At 32.8% G+C, this 13,437-nt stretch overlaps 1 long non-coding RNA gene across 1 annotated transcript in view; it reads left to right on the forward strand.

The window, feature by feature from the left end:
• The first annotated feature begins 183 nt into the window (after nucleotides 1–183).
• Nucleotides 184–13,437, forward strand: part of LOC144200806 (uncharacterized) — a 57,399-nt gene continuing 44,145 nt past the window's right edge. Inside the window, exons 1-4 of the long non-coding RNA XR_013327200.1 lie at nucleotides 184–284; nucleotides 1,561–1,648; nucleotides 1,769–1,848; nucleotides 4,549–4,656. This is a non-coding gene — a long non-coding RNA (uncharacterized LOC144200806). The remainder of the gene's footprint in view (nucleotides 285–1,560; nucleotides 1,649–1,768; nucleotides 1,849–4,548; nucleotides 4,657–13,437) is intronic.

Here is a 13,437-nt window from a genome sequence, read left to right on the forward strand (position 1 = left end):
TTGTCATCCAAAAATATTTAAATGTGTTTATGTTATTGTGACAGTGCAAAGTTATAAATGATTGCATGTGTGAGGTAAAACTAATTTTGGGATGGATGTTTATCAGTCTTCGATTATTAATGCCTCCAGCCAAATAGCAAGGGTATGGATCGGTATTCGATTTTTTATGTCTGGGCTCATGTAGTTGAAACGCGGGAGAGGGGGGTGGGGTTGAACTTCAGGCATTTTAGTAAAAGTTGGCTTGTAGATATCAACAACAACTGTCTGATTATTGTGTTTTAAAGGTATGTTGTTTTGTTGTAGAAACCGATTGAGTGTGGAGTTTATAAGAGACAATAGTTAGCATGTGAGAAAGAACATAATGTTTAGTAAGGTTTGTTTACTTTTCATGCATGGGCGTGAATGTGTAGCCTTTAGCAAGCTACCTTCGGCCGCCATTATAGCGTTAGCATGATAGTGTGCAATATATGACGGTCATAGCAAAGGAAGCTATGCTATGCCATTATAGCGTTAGCATGATAGTGTTCAGTATATGACGGTCGTAGCAAAGGAAGCTATGCTATTGAGATTTCACGAGCCTCGAGTAGAGTACATGTAATAGCATTAGCAACATACCCTCGGCCGCCATTAGCGTTAGCATTGTGATGTGTATGTGTGTAAGACGGTCGTAGCTAATGAAGCTAAGCTATGCTATTGAGATTCCCTTGTTTGCCCTGCTAACTAGCTAAGGTAACAAGTTACAATAGTCATAATTTATGACCGTTTATGCAACTAGTACATTGTTTTTGGGTTATAACGGGTTGTTAATATGTTTATATGTATATATATATATATGGGTGTTATTGTATATTATGTTTTTGTGTGTATTGATTATTTTTCAGTCAAAGTTGGCTTAAAGATAACAACAACACACTCACTCCTAAAATGTTTGTATATATTTTTGAAAGTTTTTTTCCGTTAGTCAGTGCGAATGGCGAATCTTGTTCGCTAATACGAGAGGAGTATATATTGTACTTCAAGTTGGCAAGTAGTCGTGCGTTATCCTATCGTGAGGACATTTGTGTGTATCATTTTCTGAATATTTTGAAGGGAAGACAAAAGCAAACAACCCTCGATTGGTCGCATCTGAAAGTCAGGGTGGAGGCGGAGCCAATAGAGCCAAGAAATGTATCAAAATTTCAAACTAAATTAGAATTAAGGTTAGATTCCACTTATTTTTTAGTGTTTATGCATCGTAAACCAAGTTCATTTAAATCTGTTTATGTTATATTACGAGCGCGTTGCCATGCAAAAAAAGTAAATCAACATACGAGCTCAGTCCCGGAACGAATTAAGATCATATCTCAAGGTACCACTGTATTTCTTATTTCCAGATTAACACGGCTGCAAGATAATCCTCTCCACTATAAATAAATAAAAAAATATATATTTTCCTTCAGTTTGTTGACTTCTTACTGGCGCATGAAGATGACATCACATAACCCCAATTTTGAAGACTTATCATCGTTGCTGTTGGTTTGAAAATGGATTTTTGATTTCTGTTTCTTTATTTCTTCTCAGGTCGGGACCTTCTACTTCATCCAGGTTTCCAGACTCCAAAATAAATCCAGTGTGCCTCCATTTTGTCCCGAGGAAACGCAAATTAAAGGTGTCTTATTTATGATTATTTTTTTGATTGCATATGAAAAACAATCTTATGTTATCAGGTGTTAAATTATATTTTGTTTGTTTTGTCTTGTTGTGCCCAGCAATCTGGCAACCAATTTAGGGTGTCTTCCCCCAACTGCTCATTGTTGGCTGGGATGGGCTCCGGCACCCCTTGAAATGGAAAATGGATCATTGAATCAGGTGGGCTCTTCTATTTGTCTTTATTCAAATATTAATCTTGACCTTTTATAGGGCGATCTATTAACATTTTGGCTACCATTGACGCATATATACACACATGTACACACATGAACACACATGCTCACATACACACGTACAGACATACATACACATACACACTTACACACACATACACAAACACATACACACACAAACACATACACACATGTACACACATATAGACACAAATATACACAAATATATAGACAAATATACACAAATATATACACATGTATATACACACATAGACACACATCACACATATACACAAATATATACGCAATTATATACACAAATTTATACACAAATCTACACAAATATATACACAAAATATACACAAATATATACACACATTACACATATATACAAATATATACACATGTTACACATATACACAAATATATACACACATTACACATATACACAAATATTTACACAAATATATACACAAATTTATACACAAATATATACGCAAATATTTACACAAATATTTACGCAATTATATACACAAATTTATACACAAATATATACACAAATATATACACAATTATATACACAAATTTATACACAAATATATACACACGTTACACATATACACAAATATATACACACATTACACATATACACAAATATATACACACATTACACATATACACAAATATTTACACAAATTCATACACAAATTTATACACAAATATATACGCAAATATTTACACAAATATTTACGCAATTATATACACAAATTTATACACAAATATATACACAAATATATACACAAATATATACACAAATATATACACAAATATATACACAAATATATACACACATTTTTACACAAATATATACACACGTTACACATATACACAAATATATACACACGTTACACATATACACAAATATATACACACATTACACATATACACAAATATTTACACAAATTTATACACAAATATATACGCAAATATTTACACAAATATTTACGCAATTATATACACAAATTTATACACAAATATATACACAAATATATACACAAATATATACACAAATATATACACAAATATATACACAAATATATACACAAATATATACACACATTTTTACACAAATATATACACACGTTACACATATACACAAATATATACACACGTTACACATATACACAAATATATACACACGTTACACATATACACAAATATTTACACAAATAGATATACAAATTTATACACAAATATATACGCAAATATTTACACAAATATTTACGCAATTATATACACAAATTTATACACAAATTTATACACAAATATATACACAAATATATACACAAATATACACAAATATATACACACATTTATACACAAATATATACACGCGTTACACATATACACAAATATTTACACAAATATATACACAATTATATACACAAATTTATACCCAAATTTATACACAAATATATACACAAATATACACAAATATATACACACATTTATACAAAAATATATACACGCGTTACACATATACACAAATATTTACACAAATATATACACAATTATATGCACAAATTTATACCCAAATTTATACGCAAATATTTACACAAATATTTACGCAATTATATACACAAATTTATACACAAATTTATACACAAATATATACACAAATATATACACATGTATATACACATACACTCATACACACGCATACAGACACATGTATACACATATATATAGACACATTTATACACATATACACATGTATATACACATTTATACACATATATACACATGTATATACACATATATACACACATTCACACACACACACACACATATATATATATATATATATATATATATATATATATATATATATATATATATATATATATATATATATATATATATATATATATATATATATATATATATATATATATATATATATATATATATATATATATATATATATATATATATATATATATATATATATATATATATATATATATATATATATATATATATATATATATATATATATATATATATATATATATATATATATATATATATATATATATATATATACATACATACATACATACATACATACATACACACACACACACATATACACACACATATACACACATATCCACGCATATACACATATACACACATATATACTCACACATATACACAAAAAATATACACGCGCACACATATATATTCACATATATCCATTTCAATATGAAAAGTGTAACTTAGTAAAACAATTAAAGCACTTAATCATCCCCTTAAATAGAAAAAATATAGGTGACTGAATTTCAAAAAGACTAAGATTATTAATGAATACTGCCCACGCAACTCTTCAAGTCTTATTTTACAACGCAACAGAACATCTTCCCATGCACGCAAATTGCTAATAGAACACTTAACTCAATTTTATTCCCGTCATCATGCTAACATTATACCAGCTATAAATTACAGGCATACATGGCTGGCAATTTCCCCTTTAATTGTACGTTGGGCTTGTAATATTTACAACCCCTAAATTAACTCTCCCCGGGTCCTCGCCATTGGCTTTTGTTGGGGGGGGGGGGGTGTCCATCCGACCTGCCTGTCTGAAATCAATGGCCACTTGTCTTTTTCATCACCGTCCTGACAGATACAAAAAAAATGTCTTTTGATGGGTGACATTGACTGATGGGAGGAGTCAAGTACGACTTTTTTAAAGCCCCCAAGGGTGGACCACCCGGACGGAATTCAAAGCAAGGTTAGAAATATTCATTTCTTCTTATATTTGCGTTTTTTGATTTAATTTTTATGCTTTAATTGTCCTTCATACGAAATGTAATGAGATTTAAGTTTCACCAAAGTGCAAAAATATCAACAACAAATAAATACGTAATAGATAAAAAGTCGTTTAGCGCATCAGGCTCGCAGTTTAGGGGTTGTGGGTTTGATTCCATGTCTCTTTCAGGCTTGTGTTGGTCTTTTTTGATACTTTTGTTTTCTCCTAAATAACCAAAACATGGATGCTAGGCTAATTGATCACTATTTATTTCCCCGCCTGGTGTCCGTAGTTAGCTGGGGTAGGCTCTAGCACCCCCTGTGTACCTTGTCAGGATTAGCTCTTCAGGAAATGAATGAATGAATGAAGTATTTTTGAAGTATTAGTGTATTTTATCGCATATTTGCTGTATTTGTCGCTAAAAATGATTACTGAGTCACAAGTACGTCTTAAAGGCTCCGGCACCCCCTGTGTACTGTGCCAGGATAAGCTCTTTGGAAAATGAATGAAGTATTTTTGAAGTATTAGTATATTTTCTCACATATATACTGAATTTGTCACTAAAAATGATGACTGTCACAGGTACGTCTTAAAGGCTCCGGCACCCCCTGTGTACCTAGCCAGGATAAACTGTTCAGAAATTTAATGAAGTATAATTGAAGTAATAGTATATTTTCTCGCAGATAAGCTGCATTTGTCGCCCAAAAAAATGATGACTGATTCACAGGTACAGCTTAAAAACTCTGGCACCCCCTGTGTACCTTGCCAGGATAAACTGTTCAGAAATTTAATGAAGTATTTTTGAAGTAATAGTATATTTTCTCGCATATAAGCTGCATTTGTTGCCCAAAAAAATGATGACTGATTCACAGGTACAGCTTAAAAACTCCGGCACCCCCTGTATACCTTGCCAGGATAAACTGTTCAGAAATTTCATGAAGTATTTTTGAAGTAATAGTGTATTTTCTCGCATATAAGCCACATTTGTCGCAAAAAAACATGATGACTGACTCACAGATACGGCTTATATGCGCATAAATTAGACTTGACATGCATCTTACCCAGGAACACACTTGTACTGCTCACATGACTTCCTTTTTGAATTTCTTTACACACTTTTTTGAGTGTTTAATCCATCAGTCAATTCTTTCAATTCATAAAAAATCAAAAAAAAATATGATTTTTCTTAAGATTTCCCCTTCAAAATACCACATTTCTACTCCCTATTAAAACCATGAATATCTCAGTGATAATTGTCAATCAAGCCGGGGCTTATACGAGTGAAATTATGCGAAAATAAGCCGTACTCTGTGCATTATAGTCTGCAAAATCCAGGACAGAAAATAGTCTGTTCATGTTTAAGGAAGACACGCTTTTTTTTATGTCAAGTAGAAGAAACAAAAGCAAACAAGTGGAATTGGAAGTCAAATTCAGTGTTAAGCGTCGGACATTTATCTAGTCAGACGGCCACCATAACTCACCGTGAAGTGTTTTTCCGCATTCTGTATAATTGCCTATTTGCCCTCCGAGGATGACGATGACGACAATACGGGTGAAGCAAGACGGCGTCTTCTTGTGTTTTCATTTGTGTTGAAAAAAAAAAACAGGATGCAACACTATTGGTGTTTTTTTATATATTTATTTATTTTACTTCCCCTCCCCCACTCCTAAGATTGGATATTGCTCAGTCAAGCAAGCAAGAGCAGAAAATAGCGTCTCAAGAAAAGCAATTGAGCAGTTTAGTTAATGGTTGTATAAAAGCTTTGGAGTGGCACAATTGTCAAATGCGTCAAAAGCACCTTGCACATTTAGGATATCACTTTGGCTAGATGTGTTTTCTACACACCTATGAACCCATTAAATGTATATGCATGTTTTATTTCTATATATGAATATATGTATAGATAAAGCATGCATGTACATTTAGGCATATATATATGCCTAAATGTATATATACATATATATGTATACACACGTATATACACATATATATATACACACACATACACACACATAGACACAAACATATACACATTTATCCACGCACACGTACACTCATATACACATTCACACATATATACACATACATACACAAACATACACATTTCTACACACATATACACATGTATACACTTATACACACATTTATACACATTTACACACATTTATACACATTAATACACACATTTATACGCATATTTATACGCACATTAATACTCACATTTATACACACAGACACACAGACACATACACACAAACATATACACACAAACATATACACACATTAATACACACGTTTATACGCATATTTATACACATTAATACTCACATTTATACACACATACACACATACACACATATATGCACACATATCACACACATTTATACACACATTTATACACAAACATATACACACATTTATACACACTTATACACGTTTATACACAAACATACACACACATATACATACATTAATACACATTTATACGCAGATACACATATACACACATTTTCACACACACATACCCACACATATACACATACACATATATGCACACATATACACACTTTTATACACAAACATATATACACACATTTATACACAAACATATATACACACATTTATACACAAACATATATACACACATACATACACATATACATACACATGTACACATATACACACATTTATACACACACACACACACATTTATAAACACACACATGTACACACACATTTATACACATATACACACACCCGTTTCTGGGACCCCCCCCCCCCCCAAAAAAAAAATAATAAAAATAATTCAACTCCCTACGTTACACAGTTTTAACAAACCTAGCGAGACAATCATAACATACACACACAACCATAAATCACCCTTTATAACGATTCCACATCAACACAAACAAGGCAGCACAACGTGGAAACAGCAAATATGTATTTTCTATCCACAAAGGGAAACAGTTATTAAAAATACTGCAGTTTACCTGGCAACCATTTTTTCAAGTCTACTTTATGCACATATACGCCGCATTCTTGATTCAGTCATCTTTTTCTAGTTAAAAATACGGCATATATGCTAGAAAATACAGTATTAATTGTTAAAATATAACTTATATTACTTCTATCCCCCAAATATAATATTTAATATTTGTCTATTGTTTACCAGTCAGATCCATTTTTCATTTTTTATAAACTAAAAAGTGCAAGACAGCCATTATTAGACCACGTTATTCTGTTAAACTGCAAAGTGTGTGTAAGTGAAAAATGGCCTTAGTCGAGGGTATTATTTTTTTCTGAACCAAAAAAATAATAATTTAGCATCTGCTGTTGACGAGAAGAAACTGCAACAGTGGTTAAACGTTACTCAGCAGGATTAGTGGGCGGGGGAGGGGGGGTGCGGTAAAATAATTATTCACAGTCAGCCAGAGGGTCGCCACTCGTGCACTTTGCTCAAAAAAGCTTTTTAATACAAAAAAAATGTCAATTCAGTGACCTTGGTGGTGGGACGGATAATGGGACTCAAAGTGCTTTGACACATTATGTTCTCATTCGCTGATAATGCCACATTAGTGGGAAAAAAATGGCGCCAGGGTTTTTGCTCAAGAAGATTTTGGCATACCTGGGATAGGGTGTTGTGTTTTGGGAGAAGTAGATGGACCAAAGTGGGAAGGAACTTTGGTTTTGGTAGTTTTAGTTATGAGGGAAAGTTGGTTTTTAAGGTGGAGGAAATGTAGTGGTGGTGATTTCAAAATAAAATATGGGAGGGTGTGAGTGGAGTTTTTTGCAGGTGGGTGGTTGAGTTTTTAGGGAATTATTTTTGTGTGTAAGCACTTTTTTAGGTAGTTGAATTTTTTTGGGGATACAGAGACAGGATATTTTCGTAAGTTGAATTTTGTCCATATCTAGAGACATTTTTTCGTAAGTTGATTTTTGGAATTTTTTGGGTAACTTGAATTTTTTTCGTATTCAGAGACAACATATTTTTGTAACTAGAATTTTGTTCATATCTAGAGACATCTTTTTGTAAGTTGAATTTTGCATCCAGACATTTTTTTGTAGGTTGAAATTTGGATCCAAACATTTTTTCGTAAGTTGATTTTTGGACATTTTATAGTAACTTGAATTTCTTTCATATTCAGAAAAACCATATTTTCGTAACATGAATTTTGTTCATTTATAGAGACATTTTTTTTCGTAAGTTGAATTTGGATCCAGACAGCATATTTCGTAACTTGAATTTTGTTCATATCTAGAGACATTTTTTTCGTAACTTGAATTTCGTTCACATTTAGACATTTTTTCGTGACTTGAATTTATTTAATATACAGAGACAGCATATTTTCGTAACTTGAATTTTGACCCTAAGACACTTTTTTTTGTAACCTGATTTTTTTTCGAATCTATAGACATCATATTTTCCAAACTTGACTTTATTTCGTATCCAGAGATATTTTTCGTAACTTGAATTTCGTTCATATCTAGATACATTTTTTCGTAACTTGAATTTCGTTCATATCTAGATACATTTTTTCGTAACTTGAATTTTGGATCCAGACATTTTTGATAACCTGAATTTTGGATTTGTTTTTAGTTCAAAAAATATTTTGTAAAATCTAAAAATATATTTAAAAAAAGCTAAAATAAACATTGTTTTGGATCCATAAAAAAACTAAATATTCAGGGATTTTAATCCAGTTCTTTTAATCAATTTATTTTAAAAAATCTAAATATGATGTATCTTCAATTTCCTGATTCAATAATAGCAATTTTGAGTCAATTCTCTGTGATTTTAGTTCAAAAATCATTTTGTAAAATCTAAAAATATATTTAAAAAAAGCTAAAATAAACATTGTTTTAGATCTATAAAAAACAGAATATTCAAGGCATTTAATCCAGTTCTTTTAATCCATTTATTTAAAAATCTAAATATGATGTATATTAAATTTCCTGATTTCCCCCTATCAATAACTATATTTTTTTAATCTATTCTTTGTTTTTAGTTCAAAAATCATTTTGTAAAACCAAAAAAATATATATTTAAAAAAAGCTTAAATAAATTTTTTTTTATATCTATAAAAAATTTAATATTCAAGGCTTTTAATCCATTTCTTTTAATCCATTTATAAAAAAAATCTAAATATGATGTATATCAAACTTCCCAATTTTCCCCCTTTTTAAATCAATAATTGTATTTTTTTAATTAATTCTCTCTGTGTTTTTAGTTCAAAAATCATTTTGTATAATCCAAAAATATATTTAAAAAAGCTAAAATAAACATTGTTTTAGATCTATAAAAAAAACTGAATATTCAAGGCATTTAATCCATTTATTTAAAAAAATCTAAATATGATGTATATTAAATTTCCTGATTTCCCCCTATCAATTATTATAATTTTTTAATCTATTATTTGTTTTTAGTTCAAAAATCATTTTGTAAAATCTAAAAATATATTTTAAAAAAATCTAAAATAAACATTGTTTTGGATATATATTTAGGGATTTTAATCCAGTTCTTTTAATCCATTTAAAAAAATATATAAATATGATGTATATTAAATTTCCTGATTTTCCCCCCTTTTAAACCAATAACTGTCATTTTTTAATCCATTTTTTCCTGTTTTTAGTTCAAAACCCCCAAATCCTTCACAGTGAACACGCTCAGTGAGCCACTTTTTGCCAGTACATTCTGTCGACAGTGAAGTGAGATAAGTGCATACATTAAAAAAAGATCAGACGACTGGAAGCGATCCGCGGTGAGAGCGACCGACCGACCGGGCCAGCTGTTGCCACCCCGAGCTTTCTTTGGTCTCGGCATAATAACGCTCCGGTGGTGGTTTTTGGCATGGGGGGATTGGGGGGGCAGATGCTGAGGCTGCACTTCCTCCTCTACGTTCCTTTTATGATATTCTACTTCTTCCGTGTTCCCCTTTTTTTGAGCTCATCTTTACCCCAAGCCCCTCAGGTGAATAAGCGCTAATTAGTTTGGATTGTGACAAAAGTTGACAGATGCAGTTGTTCTTTTATTTAAATCAGGGGGTGTCAAACCTCTGGTCTGGGGACCGAATCCAGCTTAATTTGAGCTCAAGCGGGCCGGACCAGTAAAAAACTCATTGCAAAATGACATAGAACTAAATATAAGTCCTTTTTTTCCTTTGTATTAGTCGCTAATACTAATAATTAGTGCAAAGAATGAGTAAATTATCAAAATTTGTATTAAAATAATTTTCCTTTTACATTATAAACAATATATTATGAACAAGAGAATAACATAAGAACATAAATAAATGTCAATTCATGTTGTCTGCAGGTACTAAAACACTGCGCCCCTAGCGGAAAATACAAGAACTACAAATTTTAAAGAAAATTCATGTTTTTTTTATACATTTTTTTTTTATTCCCGGGCCGTACCAAACAGCCAGACGGGCCGAATCCGGCCCGTGGGCCGTATGTTTGACACCCCTGATTTAAATGAACATGCCAGTCAACAAAGAGTGATATTTATGAAAAAATAGACGTAAAATGATGTTAATGGCAGCCAGTTTTTTGGGGGAAAAAGCATATAATTTATGTGGGCGGGGCTTTGTAGTTAGACCCATAATGGCGGTCTTTAAAAAATGATATTATATATTCTTAAATTAGGAGTTTTTAGAAAATAACCAGGCCTTAAAATCAAACACTAAAGTCGATCCGACAAAAAAATATCAAACACACGGGTTTTTAATACACAGACAATGGTCTATTACAAAGTACATGCAGCTAACTAACCCTAACACAACCCTTGAATGCGTAAAAATGGCTGCCTTATTCTATTAAGTGTGTATGAGCAAATTTGAATGGTAAAAATGGAAAGATGGGAGCCCGGTGGAATAAGTGGTAAATGTGTAGGCCTCGCAGTTTTGGGGCCCTGGGTTCAAATCCAGGTCATGTTCATATTTATGGAGTGAGCATGTTCTGCATGGGTTTTCTCTGGGTGCTCCAGAAACCCAAAACATGTATGCTAAGCTAGCTGGCTAACACTCTACATTGCTCCGTGTAAGCCTCGCTGTTTTTGGGCCTTGGGTTCAAATCCAGGTCATGTTAATATTTGTGGAGTTTGTATGTTTGTGTGGGTTTTCTTTGGCTACTCCAGTTCCCTCCCACATCCCAAAAACATGTATGCTAAGCTAGCTAGCTAACGCTCTACATTGCCCCTAGCTGTGATTGGTCTCCTTGTGTCTTGCGATTGGTTGGTCAAGGTGTCCCCTAGTTTAGAGGCTTGGCTCCAGCACCCCTAAATTCCTTGTGAGGATAAACGGTTCAGAAAATGAGTATTGTAAAACTGTCCAATGCAGTTTTGACTTTGTTTTTAAAAAATATAATGAGATTTAAAGCTTTACAAATAACAACAACAAACAAATTATCAATAATAATAATGAATAATATGTAAATAATCAATTAATAAGTCATAATTCACTCAATTTGGGTTTACTTCTGAATTAGATTGCAGTATTTGTTACTCATGTTATTACAGAACTCTTTGTTATTACACATTTATATCAGTTATTAAAGATATTTTTTAAAAAGCATCAACATGATTATATTGTCATGTTGAAAACTTGAAAAATGACTTGGTAAATTGCATCTAGTAGAAGGCAAAACATTTAATAGGACACAGTGTTTGATATTGAAGTTCCTGTTTAAATTGGGCTATCTGCCTTGCAAAGGTCGCATTTTTGCTTATCTTCTCTTTGCAGAATGACAACATTGTACTGCAAGTGCCACACAAATCACACACTACTCAATGCAATTCCTTCCAACATATTTTCTTGGGAAGATGCCAAAAAATATCTCCTTTCCGTGGGAGATAATACAAAGCTCAAACACATACTAGGGATTGGCTCCAGCACCCCCGTGACCTTAGTGAGGATAAATAGTTCTGAAAATGAATTAATTTGGCGGAAGATAATACACAGCTAAAACACTTACTCGCATATAAGCCGCCTCCGTCCCCCACTTGGCGCCTGAATTCAGCTCCAGCACCCTCCACAACTCTAGTGAGGATAAGCAGTTCTAAAAATGAATGAATAATTGATTAGCGGGAGATAATACATAGGTCAAACACATACTTGCATATTAGCCGCCTCCGTCCCCTGCCTGTTGTCTGCTGGGATTGGCTCCAGCACCCCCCACGACCCTAGTGACAATAAGTGGTTCTGAAAATGAATGAATAATTGATTAGCGGGAGATAATACATAGGTCAAACACATACTGGCATATTAGCCGCCTCTGTCCCCCGTCTAAAGTCAGCTGGGATCGGCTCCAGCACCCCCCGCGACCCTAGTGAGGATAAACAGTTCTGAAAAAGAATGGATTTGGCATTAAATAATACACATCTCAAACACATACTCGCATATAAGCCACCTCCATCCCCCACTTGGCGCCTGAATTCAGCTGTCATCAGCTCCAGCACCCCCTGCGATCCTAGTAAGGATAAACAGTTCTGAAAATGAATACATTTGGCATGAAATAATACACATCTCAAACAAATACTCGCTTATAAGCCGCCTCCGTCCCCTATTTGGCGCCTCAATTCAACTGGGATCGGCTCCAGCACCACCGCGAGCCTAGTGATAAGGAGGATAAGTGGTTCTGAAAATGAATTAATTTGGCGCAAAATAATACACATCTCAAGCACATAGTACTCGCATATAAGCCACCTCCGTCCCCCACTTGGCGCCTCAATTCAGCTGGGATCAGCTCCAGCACCCCCTGCGACC

The sequence above is a fragment of the Stigmatopora nigra genome, chromosome 1 (assembly GCF_051989575.1).
Source record: "Stigmatopora nigra isolate UIUO_SnigA chromosome 1, RoL_Snig_1.1, whole genome shotgun sequence".
Classification (NCBI taxonomy): Eukaryota; Metazoa; Chordata; class Actinopteri; order Syngnathiformes; family Syngnathidae; genus Stigmatopora; species Stigmatopora nigra.